Genomic DNA, 19,158 nt, shown 5'->3' with positions numbered 1-19,158 from the left:
TTAACCAAGAGCTAAAATCTTTAAGAAATTAGCATTTGTGACCTGAGAGAGCATAGATGGCTAAACAACGGAGGTAGTGAGTGATGTAATATAATGAAATTATTTTCAAATATTTATGATTTTACAAAGGGTGGAGAGAACAGAAGAGAAGAGACAGTGATGTACAAGAAGAATATCTGTTCTGCTCCAGACCCAGTGGTGCCAGGACAAAGGATGTGGGAAGTAAAAGGAAAAAACAATACTAGTGGGAGCCACTGGGAAAGCAGTGACATGAGGAAGAGCCAGGTTTCAGTTAGAGCAGAAGGTGAAAGACAAATTCCAAGATGAGTTTGTTATAAGACATTCTCTTTACCCTTGGCAACAGTGACCTGCATAGGGTAATTAATGGATAATATAATTATTATTGCAATTTTATCCCTATTAAATCTGTCCACAAATGGCAGAATGCAATGCACATTTTTCATTAATCATCTGTAACTTTACTATATGTTGACTCTCTTTCCAGGGCAATGCCAAAAAGTGAGTTGGAAGATCCTTAATCCTTCAACAAATCTCCCTAACTCACTCCATCACCAAACCCAACCAAATCAATGGAGGGCCTGAGTTAAAATGGTGGGCTAGTGATGCAAAAGAAACTCAGGTCACATCCCCAGGACCCAACACCTAAATGGATTTCCATAATTAAGACCCAGAGAGAATTTTGGGGGTGGACACTGAATTCCTCAATCCTTCTTACACGTGTGCTCAGTCCCATTTGACTGCATGGAGTTTATCTCTTATCATCCTTCAAAACCTACCCTGAGTTCCAGTGATGGAGAGTGCCAGTACTGGGTTTTTTGTGCTTTCTCAATATCATAATGTAATTTACTGTGTACTGTTCACCTCCAAGAGCCATTGTTAAGGAATGGCTGGGGGGGGGGGAGGCAGATTAGGTTAGCTCCCCTACATACACACACAAACACACACACACAAAATTTTTTACAGCTCCTTCCAAAATTTTCCCAAATTAATCTACCACCTAAGTTATTACAATGTATTTATTGTAAAAATGTAGCTTTAGGACAAGTCCCTTATTTCCCTTCCTCTTTCCACTTACAACATTACCTCCAAACCTCTCCTATATGGGAATTCTGGAGGCATCATTAACATTTAAATATGCAAACATTTACTGTGATGGAATGTATATAGGCATGAAACTTAGAAAATTTGAACCCTGTGACTAATTACTGGTTCTTCCACTTTAGAGTCTTTTAACCTCGAGTTTACATGACTGTAAAATAAAGCATTTGTGCCAAACAATCTTAAATTATGTTCTTATCCACTGACTCACTTGTAACCAACATATCGGAGTATTTAAGAGACAACTTCACAATTAAAGTTGCTAACACGATAGTAAGAAATAAGAAGCCAGTACATCACTACTCAGGAGATCAACAGGACACAAAGTGCATGTTATATGTCTGCATGCAAATGTAATACCACCATTTAAATGTTGACCATTGCAGACGCTATCGCACAATGTTTGCATCTTATTTTCTATTGCCATGCATGTTAGAAAGAGGTGAAATTTTCAAAGGGGTAGTTGCTGGTAAAAAATTCAGCCCTTATTAAAGCTGAGTTATGCAATAACCAATCAATTGACCTGAACAGAGGGAATAGGAATATAGTAGTCACCAATGGTCTTATTTGTTACGTACGCCAGAGCTCAGCCTTAGAACTTCTCTTTTCCATGGCCCAGTACCTACCACCACTTCCCTGTGACATCCCATCACCGTTTGCCATATTCTACCAGCTAGAAGCAAGTCAGAGGTTCTGCTCACACTCAAGGGAAGGGGATTCTACAAGGGTTTGACTCATTCGGAATCATCTTAGAATTCTGCCTACCACAATGGTATAGGGAGTATTTGCTGAGATAATGCATCTATATCTAAAACGCTTGACTTATAAAATGCACTTGCTAAATGTACACTGTTATGGCTGTTAATGCTTATATAATATCTAAGTATTACACAAATAGTGGTAGGTTTAAGGTTAAATGTAGAAAAAAGTATCATCAAATTAGAAATTGAAAACTGTCATCATTGCCATTCAACATGTATTAGACATTTATATGTACAGTCCTCTCCAATGGATTGTGACCTTATAGGTAAATTAGTTTACATAACACATTGAAGCATTAGAATTTTTCGCTGTTTAACAGTCCCTCTTAATACTATTCTGAGGCGCAAAATCAAACCAAAGCAAATTCAATCTTAAATACTTAAGACAACTTAGCTTATTACAAAGGCTGAGCAATAATCAACAGTTTTATCCTAAAGGTGACTTGGTCTAAACATGCAACGTTAATACACTTAACCAGTTGAATCTCACAGATCCTTTTATATGATAACTGATAATCACATTGTAAATTAATCTCATGTTGAAAGAAAAATGTGCTTATTTATTTCTCCTTTTTCAACATAACTTTCTACTAAAGGAAAAATTTAATCCTTCCATCTAAATTCAAGTGGAAGGCACCACAATCTATTGGAAAAAATAGCATTTTTACATTTGGTACTATGCTTCTGTTCCAGTTCCAGTTAATCCAGATTTTCACTACTGGAGGGAGTTGCATAGTAAAAGATTATTACTTTCCTTTTGATAACACAAAATTAGGACTGTAGAAAAAGGAGCATCTAATTATTTTTGATAGTATAAGAATGAATAAGATTATTGCTTTCTTTTCCACTGGGTTCTCATATCAAAATTGCTAATACTTTAAATGACTTAATTTGCCTTCCTTAGATACCTGCTGTATTAGTCAGGATTCTCTAAAGAAACAGTAAAATAAATGTGTGTGTGTGTGTGTGTGTGTGTGTGTGTGTGTGTGTGCGCGCGTGCATAGAGAGAGAAAGATTTTGTGATAAGAAATGGGCTCACGCCACTGTGGGGCTTGCAAATTCAAAATCTGCAGTTCAGGCTGGCAGGCTGGAGACCCAGGGAAGAGTTTGCTGTCTGCTGGCAGGATTCCCTCTTTCTCAAGGAGGTGGTGGGGAAGCATCAGTCTTTTTCTCTTATGGCCTTTGCCTGATTGCTTGAGGCCTATCCACATTATAGAGGGCAATCTGCTTTACACAAAACCTACTGATCTACCTGTTAATCCCATTAAAAAAAAAATACCTTCTCAGAAACACCTAGAGTAGTGTTTGACCAAATATCTGGGTACCATGGCCTAGCCAAGATGACATAAAATTAAGTATCACATCTGCCTTCCCTGTCCCCCTGCCTACACACATACATAGAGTACAAATAGTACTCGAATTATTTGATCCACTGAAGAAATTTTACAAAAATTCCTGGAATGAGAATTTAAGCTTAAAATTAGAGAAAAGTTTTGGATTATGCTTTTAAACCTTTGTAAATTAGAATGGGGGAAGGGTGAGGTCTGTAATTTTATTGCCATTTTATATTTCTGACATGCATATCATTGGATATCCAATAACTTTATTTAATATTTGTATTAATTCATCTCTAACGTGTTCCTGCTCTTCACTCATTTCTTCTGTTGAGGTATTATTCTTTTTTCTTACTGATTTGTATGATCCCTTTATAATACATTTTCTGCATTCTCATTTCAAATATTTTCTAGATTCAAATTTTGGTTTTTTATACAGCATTTTAAATTTTGCATGCAGCCAAATGCACCCAGGTTTTTCTTTATGATTTATTTCATTGTTTTATGCTTAGAAAATACTTGACTATCCCATGATCAATTAAAAATCCATCTGGATTTTCTCCTGGTTCCTATGGTTTAATTGTTTGTATTTAACTCTTTAATTCATATTTACCAGTTTGAAATCATATTATACTTGCAGTTTTATACCCTACTTTATTCATATAACATTATATATTGAGCATTTTCCCAAAAAATGAAATATTATTTGGTGCATTATATAAGCTGAGGATATAATTTATAGTTTTCCAAATTTCTGGTTTTCTTGACATTGTTGATTTGTTCTGCTTACTTTAACTTACATTAAGTTTTTGCGTACTGTTTCCAACTCAATGACCTTGATTAAGGTTACTTAATATCTCTGTGTTTAAGTTTCTTTGTATATAATATAGGAATTTTAATCATACCACTCTCAAGTTTGTTGAAAGGATTAAACTGGAAACTTTATATATATTTCAGTAAAGTTTTCTAACTTGATTACTATAGATCTTATAAGTTTTATTGTTCTGTATTTCTGATATTGTGTAGTTGTCATCCACCTTTCTTGTTCTTATAACTGGAAACTTTTTTTTTTTTTTTTTGACAGCTGGCCGGTTCAGGGATCTGAACCTTTGACTTTGGTGTTACCAACACCATGCTCTAACCAACTGAGCTAACTGGCTAGCCCTGGAGACATATTTTTTTCTATTATATCTTTACAAAAACCATTGCTGCTGTCAAGGAAAGTGCACCGATATTTTTGTTTATATATTTATCACATATCTGACAGTGTTGCTGAATTCTATTTTTAAATTTGACTTTGGACTTTATTTTCATGAGCTCTCTAGGTGTATATACATATCTAGAGATATAGAGATACATATACATATATATACACCTAGTGTGTGTTTGTATGTGTGTGTGTGTGTATATATATATATATATACACATAGTTGGTATCTATAAAATTATAACTTAAGAATGATACATACAGGTCTTGACTCTAGGATTCAGTTTCTCTAATATACTTTCCTAAAGTGTCTTTCTTAAAGAACTGTGATGCTTATCTAATTCGTAGCAATTAATGTCATTGCTTTGATAATTTAATTGACTTACCCCCCAAAATCAATGTAACATACCATGTTTTTTCAGAATGCGGCAAAGCTAAAAGTACTTTCCCGGTTTGTGTGTTTTTGTTTTTCCCTTAAGAGAAATAGCAGTTTATACTCCTCAGAAGGAATATGGCCAGAAGCATTTATTAATTCAACTAATATGTTTAGCTTAGAAATAGAGGCAGCTTAGCAATTTGTATAAAGTTCCGCAACACACAACTGTTTATTTTGTATTTATGCCTCTATTTTAGTTTTCTTTCATAAATCTGTTGGCAAAATAATTTTCTATGTTGCAATTTTATTTCCTATAGCATCTTTTTACAAAGACTGGAAAGAAAACTATATCAATTTAATATAAAATTATATTTTTAAATTACTCTTTGAGGAATCACATTCAGGGCTGAACCACCACTCTAGATACACTTAAATAGCAATTGCTTTTGTGCAAAAAGTGAAATCCTTTAAAAGATACAGCATCAACTATATAGTTAAACCCTGATTTTTACTTGCAGAATTGTTTTAATTAGGTGCCATAAGTTCCTCCTTCCACTGATAAGCAATCTCATCTATTTGAAATGCAGTACCACATGTAGGTTAATGAAATGCTAGTCCCACAGTCTAGTGCAGCACCTATGAAAATAAATGCAGAGTCATTGCCGACGATCATCTGAAGTTGTTGGCATAATTTAGCTGCTGTTGCCAAAGTGGCTAACATAAATATGGCTAACTAAATATTTTCCAGTAAGCCATTAAACAGAAATCTGTACCTATTTGTATGATACTATGATTTGGTCACCTGGGAAATACTGCCTGCTATTCTAACCACTAAATCAGTAGTCCATTCTCATTCTTATTTTTCTCCCTTTCACACACATGACAGACATGGATAATCATCACTGTGCTCTCTTTTGCTTTGTACAAACTAATCTTCCATAACCTTATAAACGCAATGCTCCAGGTGGCCATAATTAATTAATTAAAATTGGCACTTGAGACACAACCTATTTACCTACTCACAAACTCGTAAGTTCTATTGACCAGAGCAACGGACTCAGTGATTATTCTAGGTCAATTTTAGTCTTGGATGCTTTTCTGTTCAATGTTATATAAATGAACTACTGTGTCAACTTCTATATTCCCTCTGAGTTTCATTACATAAAACTGCAGATGCATTATTACCAGAAACGAGATATCTTCATTTCAAAGGCAAAGTGGAATTTGGCTTTGATGATTTAAATCCAAATATATACACTGTCCAGAGAAGGATCTCAGAAGAGTTAAAATTATTTTCCAGGAGAATATAAAATGAGAATTTGAAGGATGAATTTCTTATTTTTTAAATTTTGGGGTGCTTTGACTCTTGTCTCTGCATTATCCTGGCTTGCTTTCTACATCTTCAGACAACTTTCTATTTTGGGAAATCGTTCTGTAAGATAATTGAAGAACTAAAATAAAATAATGGCAATAAGTTTAGAGAAATAGAATGGAATCCAACCATGTTCAAGAATTAAAAATTAAGAGATTTAATAACCAATTAGATAGAGATGCACGAGGAAAGAGGAAAGATTCACAGGTAACTCTGAGGTTACTCTGGGTCATTCTAGGTAACAGAGTACATGATGCTGCCAGGGACCAAAAGAGGCTCATTGACACTGAATAGAGTTGAGAGATGAGAAACTGTGTTGTTCTATGTATAGAACTCCCTGGTGGAAGAAACAAGGACTCCGCTCTACAGGGCGAAATTTCAATCCCTGCACCTGTTATTTAGCACTGTCCACTTTCTAGTTCCACTTCCCTTTTTTTTTTTTTTTTTTTACCATTTTCTACTTTCTTTTGCTCTAATTAGGCTATTTTGGTCCAAGACTCAAACAGACCTAATAATTTCTGTAAGCCAGCTTTCTTTACTCATGTTTTCCCCTTTTGCTAGAATGACCTTTGTTTTTCCCCCAACAGAAAATATTATTCTTCTTTCTTCAGTGGTCATACTAGAGTCCACATCCTCTAGAAAGCCATCCTGGACCATAGCAACTAGAGTGATATCCATCTATGTTACCCTCTCGCCTTTTCTGTGTCACTCACTTGATATTTAACGACTACTGCTTTACACTGCTGGTCATATTTTTATGTACACATGCCTAGCCTTTGCAGATTCTACTCTGTTTGAAATGCACAGGATCATGTCTCATACAGTGCTGGAAAGCCCATACCACTTAATATAGTTTTTTTTTCTTTCTTTTTTTTGAGTAATAGGTGGTCAATAAACTTCTATTTAAGGATAGGAGATTGTGTCTCCTTGAAATACGGTGGGAAATTTTATTGTCTCACTACTTCATATGTTTTCAATGGGCTCAATTTTAACTACATAATGCTTCCTAATACCAAAAATAGAGAATGCTTAGTTCCATTATTGAAAAGGCTGGTTTATTCCAGAGGCTGTAAGGAAGATTATTTCCTTTCCTCTTCCACTCTCTAGAGGTTGCCTGCATTCACTGGCTTATGGTCCCTTCCTCACAGTGCCATCAGCATAGAGTCATCACATCTCCTTCACTGACTCTGTATTCGTCTTCACAAAGCCTCTTCTGCCTCTGATGCTCTTGTCTCCCTCTTATAATGTGATGACATTTGGCTCAACCAGATGCATCAGAATAATCTCCCCATCTCAACAGCTTTAACTTAATTGCATTAACCAAAGTCCCTTTTGCCATATAAGGCAATATATTCACAGGTTCCAGGGATTAGCATGTTTACATTTTGGAGAAAGGGAGACATTAATTTGCTTTCCCTTACTCAAATATAAGAAATGTAGTCAAGTTGCTACTATGGTGCTAATCAGTAAGACTACAGCTGGGAATGAAAGAAACCGATATTGAGTTCAGTATGCTCTGAATCTACTGGCAAAACTTGCATGTTAAAAAAGATATGCCATTCAATATGATACACGCTTTATTAGAGATAATACAAGCATGCTATGGGAAGATGGAAGAGGAAGCATTTTCTCTCTGCCTGGGGCAGGGAGATGCTTCAGGAAAGCCTTCTCCATAGAGCAGTAATCTTGTTGCAATACAAGACCATGTTGTACAGCGTTAACCTGTGGTGTTGGTTCAACAAGCATAATAGCTAATAAAATTTTACAATGTACTATTTGTTGTAATGGAAGTAAAAAGAACCCAGCTTTCTTAACACTCATTAAGGGACTTATATTTATTAATTAAGTCATTCAAATAATATTTGTTGAAGACTGTCCATGCACCTGGCCCTGAATGAGGTTCAGAGAATATGAAGATGAATATCACACAGACCCTGCCCTGAAGGACCCAGCGATCTAGCAGAGAAAGACATACGACCAGCTACAGTATACCTGAAGTAAGCTAGTCCCCATCTTTGCATGATAGGACACCACGTTCAAAGGACACCATCCTCAATTTTTTCTGCTTCACATCCTTAAAAAAAAAAAAGTAACGCTATCATAGTCCTTCTCATTTTTTTTTTAATGGTTCTTTCTTCCCTGTTCCTCAGAAGTTTCATTTTTTTGCAATGTCTATTTATCATTTCTCTTCCATTTCTCTAAGGCTTCAAAATTCTCTCTTGTGACTATTTTTTTTTTTTTTTGGCTTACTTTCAAAGCATCTTTTGAATATCTTTGAGCCATAGTTTGTTTAGAAATGACCATTAATAGTTTTGTGTGTCAGCTTCCATTTTTCCAATTTAATCTTCTGATTTTAAAATTTGACCTGAACCTTGTATTTAGGAAAATTTAGAAAGTTTATCCTATTTTCTAATGTATTTCAGAAACAGCAAAATCTTATTGATTTGATAATCCCACATACCATATAATGAGCAGAACAAGCTGTCAAAAGAACAAAGAGCAACTAGACCTTCACAAAGCTCATTTACTCAAAGTGAAAGGGAAAAATATCCAATTGTTTGATCTGACAAGTTGTTACTGTACTTATACTAAACATGACAGAAAATTTAATAAAATTGGTTCAACAATTACTTTTTCACTTATTCCAAGAACTATGACTAGGTGTCTACATGTTGAATTTACAGCATGTGTAGCCACTTCTGAGGTATAATTTGAGAAAGCTTGAAGTTTTCATTGTTTTTATACTATTTACCACAAACACAATACTGTTCAGTGTCTGAAATTCCTATTACTAGATTTACTTGCTTGGACAAAGGAATGTGCAGATGTCCTTTTTAAATGCCTGGGAATGCTGATATATGAAAGAGAAATTCATTTATTAGGACACCTGGTTCATGTAGAGCTATATCTTAAGGTGGAAACTCAGAGAGGGCCAGACACAGAAAACATTTTGTTGGGAGTAGAGATCAAAAGACTTCTCTACACAGGCTTGGAAGAAGCAAATTAGGAAGCAGCCAGGGGACAGCATGAAGACACAGGACTTGATGCCGGTGTAATGGGAGACTTGGAAGAGGAGTGACAACTTTTAACCAAGAAAATAGAGTACCAATGTTAAAATGTGCTTATTTACAATTCTGAAAAAAAACAACTCTCTAGCTTACATGAAGCCATTTCCTCCAATCATCATTATCTCATAAGTCTTATGACACCATGTTTTTTATCTTTCATGGCACAGATCACAATGTGTTAATTCTATACTTATTTGTCTGCTTACTTGTGAAGTCCAGTTTCCCCCATAGGTTGTGAACTCCATTAGACATGGTTGTCTTGGCCTCTTGTTCATCACTGCGTATCTGATGTCCTAAAAATTTGTAGGCACACAAGTGCCTAAATTAACTCTTTAATTTACCCAGCAAATATTTATTAAGTGTAATGGTTAAAAGAATGGAATATAAAGTCAGATAGTCATGGATTTGATTTAGGGCTTTGCCACTAATAGCAAATTATTTAATTTTGCTAAGAATCATTCTTCTAATCTATAAAATCATAATAATAGTACTCATTTATGTAGGAATAACTAAGATAATGCAAGTAAAGTATTTTGGCACAGTTCCTGGCACATAGCAAATGCTCACCAAACAACAGCAATGATAGTAAATACTATATAATAATTATTATGATAAATATTATTTAATGCAGACAATTACTCATAATATAATGGGCATCATATTGTGTTATTAACTTCCATTTTCCTATTTATTTATAAGCTATTTGTGTTTTCTCTTGTGAAGAAATGTCTTTTGCCCATTTTATTATTGGGCTTTGTGAATGTTTTTTTTCTTTTTCATTTTTATATTGGTATTACTCATCCATATCTAGGATATATAGATATATTCTAAATGCTAATATTTTGTTGGTTATATATGTGGCAAATATCTTTTCCCAATTGTGGCTTACCTTTTTTATTTTTATGGTGTTTTTTGATGAGCAAAGTAGAATTTGAAAATCATATCCTTTATGTATATAAAGATATTTTCCTATAATTTCTTTTAAACTTTAAAAAATATCCCCTTCACATTTAAGTTTTTAATACATATGGATTTTATTTTTACATATAATATGAGGAGTGGATCCAGTTGGGTTTTTTTAACATTCATAATCAATTGTCAAAATCATTAGTCTGTCCATTGCTCACTGACCTTTAATGCCATCTCCTTTATATTTCTCTCAGGTCAATATTTGTGTGCATTTCTGGGCTCTCTATTTTGTTCTGTTGATTAATATGTCAATTCCTATACCAAAAACATACTTATTTAATTACTATTTTTGTAACAATCTCAATATATTTCAGGGCAAGTATCTCCAATTTGATTTCCTCCTAGGGTATCTTGACTAGCTTTTGCTATTTGCTATTACATTTTAATTTTATAATCAGCTTTTTTTTCTTTTCTAAGTTCTCCAAAGTGCCCTGTTGATGGAATTACCTTATAGCTGTAGGTGAATTTACAAAGAATTTGCATTATTATAACACCGAGACTTCCTATAAATGGTTCCTTATTTATTTCTTTAGGTCTAACTCAGTATCTTTAAGGAAGTTTTTAAATTTTCTCTGTATAGATCTTACTCAACTTCCTAAAAATATTTGGTTCAAATTACCTTATAATTTAATACTTTTGAAAAAAAATTTAATTATAGTTTCTAATGGTATGTCCAGTGAATAAAACTGTAATTGATTCCTAAATATTGATTTTATTTGCAACCACCGGCAAAAGTATTTTTATTATTTCTTATAACTTAACAGTAAATTCTCCTTCATGATCTATACAGATAATCAATGAGAGCTGCTTTTTTTTTTCCTGTACATGTATTTTTTTCTGATCTCACTACATCGTTTAGTCCCTCCAAACTACAGCTTTCTGGCCAAATCTGTCTTGCCATTTGCTTTTACTGCCTATGAGCTAAGAATAGTTTTCATATTATTAAATAGTTGGGAAAAAATCAAAGAAATAATACTTCTTGATGTGAAAATTGCATGACAGTCAAATTCCATAAATAAAGTTTTATTGTAGTACAGCCGTCTCATTTGTTTATATATTTTTAAATGGCTGTTGTCAAGCTAAATTGACAGAGTAGAGTAGTTTGGCCAACAAAGATTAAATATTTATTTAGCTCTTTCCAGAAAAAATGTTGCCAACCTCCGTATATAGAAACATGATAATTATTGTTGTCGTTGCTGTTGTTGTCATTAATGGGTCTTGAATTTTTTCAAATGCATTTTCTCCATCCAATAAGATAATCATGTGGTTTCTCTGCTTTTCTCAGTTAATGTGTGTTGGGTAAAATTCATGTCTAAAAGTCTTGCATTCCTAGGATAAATCCAAGCTAGTCATGATTTATTATGGTTTGACAAATATTCACTAAAAGTTTTGCACACAAGTTTATAAATAGAATTAAATTCTGCTTTTCATTTCTTTTACTGTGCTTATCTGATGCACTTAATTTCTTGTTACACTGGAACTGTAGAATGATTGAGGAATATTCTTATTTTTTCTGAAAAAATTCTCATAAAATTGGAATAAAGTCTATCTTTAAAACTTGGAAAAATGCTGTAAAACCTTCAGAGCTGGGTGTTTTCTATATGGGGATAACTTTTAACTACTAATATTGTTTCTTTCAGAATTATGAGACTGTGGTTTTCTATTCTATCTTGAGTTTATTAAGTTCTATTTGTTAGGACTTTGTCCATTTCATTTTATTTTAAATTTATTGCCTAAAATTATTTATAGTATTATCTTAGTGTTGTAAATCTCTACTGTATCTATCTGTATTGTTTCTTTTTAAATTTCAAACATTAAATTTACTTTCTACCTTATTATGTAAATCCTGGTGGAAGTTTGTGTAGTTTACTGGTCATTTCTAAGAAACAACTCTGTCTTTGTAGATTTTATTGTATATTTGGTTTTCACTTTATTAAATTCTTTCTCTACAGTTTTTTTTGGGGGGTGGGTGGTTATTCTGTTCTTTTACATCTAATTCTTTTTTTAACATGGATAATAAGCTCTTCAATTTTTATCTTTCTTCTTTTCTAATATAAACATAGAAGCTATAAATTCCCCCAGGTATCATCTGGTTGCATCCTATACTTTTGAAATTTATTTAATTGTCATTCAGTATTAAGTATTTAAAAATTTGTTATGATTTATTTTGATTTATTAGTGTTATTTAGAACTTTACTCATACATTTCTAAAGATATATAGGGATTTTTATTTTGTTTTCTGACTTTTAATTTAATTGCTTTTTTCTCAAGAATGTGGTTTACACATGTCAGTTCTTTGAAATATTAGACTTGCTTTTTAATCTGATGTTTTAACTTATACAAGTTTCAAGTTTTAATGTTATGTATGCTTAAGAAGACAGTAATTTATCATTTTGAGCATGTGCATATATATGCACACACATATATATACGTATTTGCTAGATCAAGTTTGTTAAGCCTGTTAATCATCAACATTATTTTAATTTTTGATTTGACATAATTGATGGCTATATTAAATTCTCTCCAATGCTGATACATTTGTTGATTTCCATTCTTACTGTAGTAGTTCTAATTTGTTAGTTGCATACAAATATTACATGTTTCTGGTAAATTGAACTATTTTTACCTTTAGATTGATAGATACTCTATCTAAGAATGCTGTTTGTCTTAAAGTCACTTTTTTCTAACATGCCCAAGATTTTATTGTGCTGGTGTCTGCATAGTATATTATTTTTCATTATTATTGTTAAGTATATGTAGGCATGATTTTTAAAATCTAATCTTCCATCTTAACTAATGAGTATAATCTATATATTGTTATTATAATTAGTTACATATTTATACCTCTTTCTATTATCTGATTTTTTGTTTCTAATTATTCTAATATTTTTATTGCTTCCATTTGCTCCCTAATGTCTTTTTGACTGAGAATTCTTTTCTTGTTTATTTTTTCTTATTCCATTTTTCTCCTTCTCTAGTTTGAAAGCCAAACACTATTTCTAACTTTTTATTTGAAAAAAATTTTTTTTATTATTATACTTTAAATTTTACCATGCATATGTAACTTAAAATATACTTGATATTTTATTTCGTCTGCTGAATATTTTAAGTATCAAGCAATAAAGTGAGTTAGAACATTTTAATTCAGATTATTGACTTCAGACATACATACTATTGTCATAAAACATTTTAGTTTCTTCCTTTTAAATGCCCAAATTAGGTATTACAATTTTTATTAGCATTGCTATTGTTGTTGTTATTTTATACAAAAAATGTTTGTTTTACTTTATCAACATGTTTACCTTTTTTGTTGTTGCTCCCCATTTCTTCTTGCAACTTAGAGCTTCTCTCTGTAATTATTTTTCTTCTCCCTAAATTACATCCTTTCTACTATCAGTTTCAGATTACCTAAAATGTCTCTTCCTCACCCTTGTTCTGAAACAATACTTTTTCCTAGGCCTATAAATGAATATTGTCCTGTATTTTCAGATATTTGGGGATGTCATTTCACTATCATATAGCATGTAATTCCTTAACCATTTTGTGTATAGTTTTCTTCTGTACGTATCATTTTCTGAATGTGATATCTGAAGTCCCTGAGGGCTATATACACAGCAGTTTCTGTTTGTTTCCCTGAATCTCATTGTTTCCACTGCATATAGTTAGTGATCTTGATTAGGAGTTTATAGATCTTCATCTCTATAAAACCTGTGTCCCAATTTAAGATTGCTTTCCTACAGAGAGAATTTGCGTTGGTTTTTCCTGGAAGCTGAGGGGAAAACAAAGAGTTAAGAGTCTTGAGCTCCATTCTAGGCTTAGTCAGAGAGTCTAAGTGCAGAAACCACCCACCCACCTGCACTGGTGACTACTCACTGCTCAGGTTTTCCAGGCTCCTCCCTTGGAAACTTCTTCTGTGTGCTTTAAACCCATCAATGAATGCAATAAAAATATTTATATGAAGAATTTAATCATTTTAAAATTAAAGCACCCTTCAAAGTGTCTAGTGACTTCTTAGTCTACTTTATATTTTTGCATTTATATTTTACCTATTCTCAAAATACATGGAATAAATTAATTAGGCAAAATAAAAACAAAACAAAAGGCCAAATAAAACTCTGTCTAAAATGTTATGGCTCTAACTGTTTTCAGAAACAGTGCTAAAAAGAAAAATAACTTCCAGAATGAGTACCTTATACTGAATTTAAAATTCCTAAAATACAGTTTCCCAGATTTAAGCATACCAGTGGTTTCTTTTTTATTTTAATTTAAACATATTGATTATCTATACTGTGGGGAGTTATATTTCAATGCATATCTGATCAAATCAGAGCAGTTAGCATATTCATCATTGTAAAAATCATTTCTTTGTGCTATGGACATTTGATCTCCTCTTTTCTAGCCATCTAACATGCAGTAAAATAGCACTAATTATAGATGCTTACCTCAACTGTACACCAATAGAACTTATTTTTCCTATCTAGCTGTGTATTAAGTTCTTTTCACAAAGCCCAAAAGACATTCACAGCAGTGTATGATTTTAAGGGATAGATTTTCAATTTTGGATCTGGGTATCTAGATAAAAAGGTGATAAATTTTACTTTAACCAATATTTTTATTTTTTATTTTTTTAGGTTTTATATATTTATTCAGATAGTTATTCAACAACAGAATAAAGCTCTTTTAGCATTACGAAATCCAGTGTTTTGAATCCTTTTTTTCCTCAGCAATTGTTTATTACAACTTTTATAATCCTGAAGAGATTCTTTTATCTGAAGTTTTTCATGCATTCAAGTATTTTGCATGATGTCTGATGTGATCAGCAATAAACATTGAAATGAAGTAGTAGCTGTGATCATAACCCTCTTGTAATCTAAAAACAATGGGGGTTTTCTTTTCTGTGCAAACAGCTATGAAGTTATCAGGGAGTAACTGTCCATATGAAAGAAACTGGTCGTCTTTTCCTTGATCAATCAGTACGTCCAGTGGAGAACCTGGATAGGACTTCACAAGAGAGGTGGCAACGTAAGCCTTCCATTTTCTTTGATCTGTTCCGAAATATCCAATGAAAGCTTTTTTGCCCTAAGGACAAAGCACTGGGTAGCAAATTGGAGCAAATGCTCACACAGATTTGTATTTTCCAGGATTTTTCAAAGCACAAATCAGAGCTCCATGGCCTCCCATAGAGTGGCCAAAAATAGACTTTGAGGGTCCACTGGAATATTGGCATTTATGAGTTGGGGAAGCTCCTCTGTTACATAAGAGTACATTCTGTAGTCAGGTTTCCAAGATTCTTCAGTGGCATCCACATAAAACCCAGCACCAGTGCCAAAGTCCCAGCCCTCTCTTCTCCTTCAATATTGCAGCCACAAGGGCTGGTATCTGGAGCAATGACAACAAGGCCATATTATGAGGAAGCTTGATGATAACTAGATTTTGATATGAAATTTTGTTCTGTGCAAGTTTTAGACAGCCAATATACTGCAGGGCACTTTCCAGTTTCCATCTTTGGTGGTAAGTAGATAGCAAATTTCATTTTGCAGTTCAGTTCCACACTGTCATGTTCAAAAAGTTTCTGCAATCCTGCAAAGCACTTGTTGCTGGAAACCTGTTTCAGTGCCATTCTTCTGTCCAATTGCTATTTGGTATTCTGTGTCTGCACTAACAGGCAGACGATCTCCAGCAGTGGCTGCAGCACAGAGCTAACCAGTATTTTTATGTCTCCAAAGTCTTCACTTAAAGGACTTAAGTAACTATCCACACATTATAATGGAGTTCAGAGGAAAAATAAAACATGAATTTTTTTTTCACAGACTTGTGCTCTCAGTTTTATATATGATTTGTTGCACTTCAGGAGCATTAAGAGAATTTAGCTCATACAAGTGTTTTTTTTTTTTTTTTTTTTTGAAAACAGAGTAAAAGAAACAAAGATTAGAATCTATTTTGGGTCCACAATTTGTTAAGCTAATTTTTATTAGTGGAAGGACTACCGTTCCCAATATTAGGAAAATTAATTTTGAGTACATTATTACCTTTATATTTCTTTCTTAAAAAGAAAACAAATTTGCACAGCCACATGACATACCCTTTTGTTTTGTTGCCAACAAACTAAGAGGATATTTAGTTAGTTTGCACTCTGAAAAATTTCTAGACCATTCATTCCCCCAGGGTAGAAAATGAGGTTTAAGATTTAGAAGGTTTTCCTTGGCGATGAGCTGACATTTTATAGACACAAGGTCAAGCATAAATTGACAACGGAGTAGATCTTCAAGGACAGGAACTTTCTAAAAGTTTGGTGAGTTTTGCATTTAGCACTTATTTCCACCTTCAATTTGTTTTGTCAAGTTTACTGTCACTTTAGGTATCTGTGACCTCATGCTGCTTCTTGCCATTATGGTCAGTTTCTACACTATCTTAAATTTTGCCTTCACTTGGCCTAATTTTGTACTTTGGATTCTTCTCCCTCAATGTTTTTCAAACTTTCTGACCTTTAGCATCACATCATTTTCTCTGGGAAGGCCCTGCTCTCTACTAAGATGCTGTTACTTTATGCACTATGTTAAGTTAGTTTAACTTAGTGACATTAATGACTGCTTTCTGACTCAAATATTACCTCCTAGTTCATAATGTCTTATTCAAAAATTTGGCACTAATTTTTTATTGTATATATTTAAGGTGTACAACATGATGTTTTGATATACATATACATAGTGAGATGATTACTTCAGTCAAGGAAATTAACATAGTTGCCATGTGTGTGTGTGTGTGTGTGTGTGTGTGTGTGTGTGTGTGTGTGGTAAAAGTACCTAAAAGCTACAGCTAAAGAAATAAAAATGTGGCACTAAAATTTTTAAAAGGATGCTGTCAGGAGAAGCTTCCATTTTAGAGGGGGGAAAATGTTTAATTAATTAATCAAATAATTTAATAAACAAAATTCCTGTCCAGTGGTGAACTGGATGAGCTACCTTTCAAAGTCACCAGAGTAACGTTTTTTCAAAGCCTTCTTTCTTTCACATGAATTTACGATTCTATGTTTTGTTTATTCTGCTTGGCACATGTGAGAATTATGGGAAGTCTTTGCTAGTCAGGACACTTTCTCAAAGTTTATCACAAATTGCTTTTGAAAGGCTCTTAGTTATACTACGAAATTTAACAAACTATGTATAATTTGAGATTTGTAGCTATAAATGTAAAGATCATTTAATGAGAACAAAACGGGAAGAGAATCTAAGATCAAGTTTCACCTCTTTCTCACCCTAGCTGGGGAGCCTTGGGCAACTGTCCCAACCTGCACTAACTTCATCTGGCTAACTCCAGCTGAACCTGGCCTTTGTATCTCCCCCATCACGAGTCCTCTCAGCCAGTGCATCAGTCATTGGGTTCTCTCTCTCTGGGCTCCTTTCGTCTACTGCATTCCACTCATCTTCTACATTTTTTCCATTTATCTTCTATGTGCCTCTGAGCCACACTGAAGGTGGAAACCAACTGGCCCATTGGATCCTTGGTACCTAGCACAGGCTCTGACACGAGAGTAGTCTCTCAATAAAGGTTTGCTTTATGAATAAACAGCAGTAGATATACTGTCTTCTGCCTAGAAATGTTGTAAGTGAAAAGAGATAGTGGGAATGACATAGTATTTCCATGCTGTTAAATACTATAATAATGGAGGGCATATCAGTCGAAAGCCAAGTATCTCAGTGTAAATATATAGCTGTGTGTATATCTATATCTATCTATTATATATATATATATATATATATATATATATCACTATTTCTATATATCAGAGTGTGTGTGTGTGTGTGTGTGTGTGTGTGTGTGTGTGTGTGTGTATGTATATATCTGTGTCTACTTATAGTGGGAACTGATTCATTTAGATGACACTAAATTGAAAGTGTTTATTAATAATTGTAGACCGGAAAGCTGCATCTGCACTAGCTATGAGGAAATGTTTGTTAAGTAAATAAAATACACTAGATAAAGACCTGCTGAAACTACTTTGGGAAACATTATCTTTTAGAGTACAAATTCTTCAGTTATTTGTATGCATACTTCGTTGCACTGACAAATAATTTTTACTTTATCATTACTCTGCTTTTGTCAGAGCCTCCATTTAAAAGCAATGTTCATAGTTTCTTACAATTTTGAAAGCATTCCCATACCTGCAAAAATACTACATAACCCCAGTCTTCACTAATGAGGCTTCTTCCTTTCTTCTTCTCAGCTGATGTATCTATCATAAGGCTCTGGAGGCACTTGATTCCTACCACTATTTGAAAACTTAGCATTTTGGCCTTAATTAGTTATTCATTAAATTTAAAAGGTAAAATTAATTTTAAAATTAAAGTATAAATTAATTTTATCCTCTAAAATGAATGAATAAATAAAGCCAATCTGGTAACTCTTCTAATAGTCGTATGACTCAATGGTGAGGAGGGAATGAAGGATCCAATGGAAAAATACATAAAAGCTAAAATTGATGGAACCTAGTGAGAAAATGGACAATGTGAGATGAAGGTAAAAGAGGCAAGAATGGATCCAAGTCGGTGGCTTGGGTGATGTAGTACATGGTGGCAACAAGAAGAAAATTCTAAATCACGGAAGAATAAGAAGAGAAAGTAGGTAGAATGAGAGGGTTCCTTGACCCAGTGAATTCAACTTTGGGCTTTGACATTGAAGGTCCCACTAGATAGACAGGGAAGATTGTCCAGTGGTTTAATGGTAAATGCCAGTTAGGCTTGGAGGTGTCTACATGGCAGATAAACTTTGGGAGACATCATTACTCAGGCAGTAGTTTAAATTATGGGAATGCATGAGATCGCTCAAGGAGAATATACAGAAAAGGAGAATTGAGAGCAGAATCTTAGGAATCATGGATGTTTAGTGGTAGCAAAAGGAGAGTAGCCTGTAAATGAGACTGCAAAAGAAGTAGAGAACAATAGTGGAAAAACAAGA

At 33.5% G+C, this 19,158-nt stretch overlaps 1 protein-coding gene and 1 pseudogene across 1 annotated transcript in view; one reads left to right on the top strand and one right to left on the bottom strand.

The window, feature by feature from the left end:
• Positions 1 to 19,158, top strand: part of CCDC178 (coiled-coil domain containing 178) — a 452,087-nt gene that overhangs the window by 372,791 nt on the left and 60,138 nt on the right. The gene's annotated exons all lie outside the window — the stretch shown is intronic.
• LOC134362221 (S-formylglutathione hydrolase-like) lies at positions 14,986 to 15,826 on the bottom strand (annotated as a pseudogene).

The sequence above is a fragment of the Cynocephalus volans genome, chromosome 13, assembly GCF_027409185.1.
Source record: "Cynocephalus volans isolate mCynVol1 chromosome 13, mCynVol1.pri, whole genome shotgun sequence".
Classification (NCBI taxonomy): Eukaryota; Metazoa; Chordata; class Mammalia; order Dermoptera; family Cynocephalidae; genus Cynocephalus; species Cynocephalus volans.
Note: the sequence above shows the minus strand (reverse complement) of the source record. Positions and strands in the feature narration are given on the sequence as shown.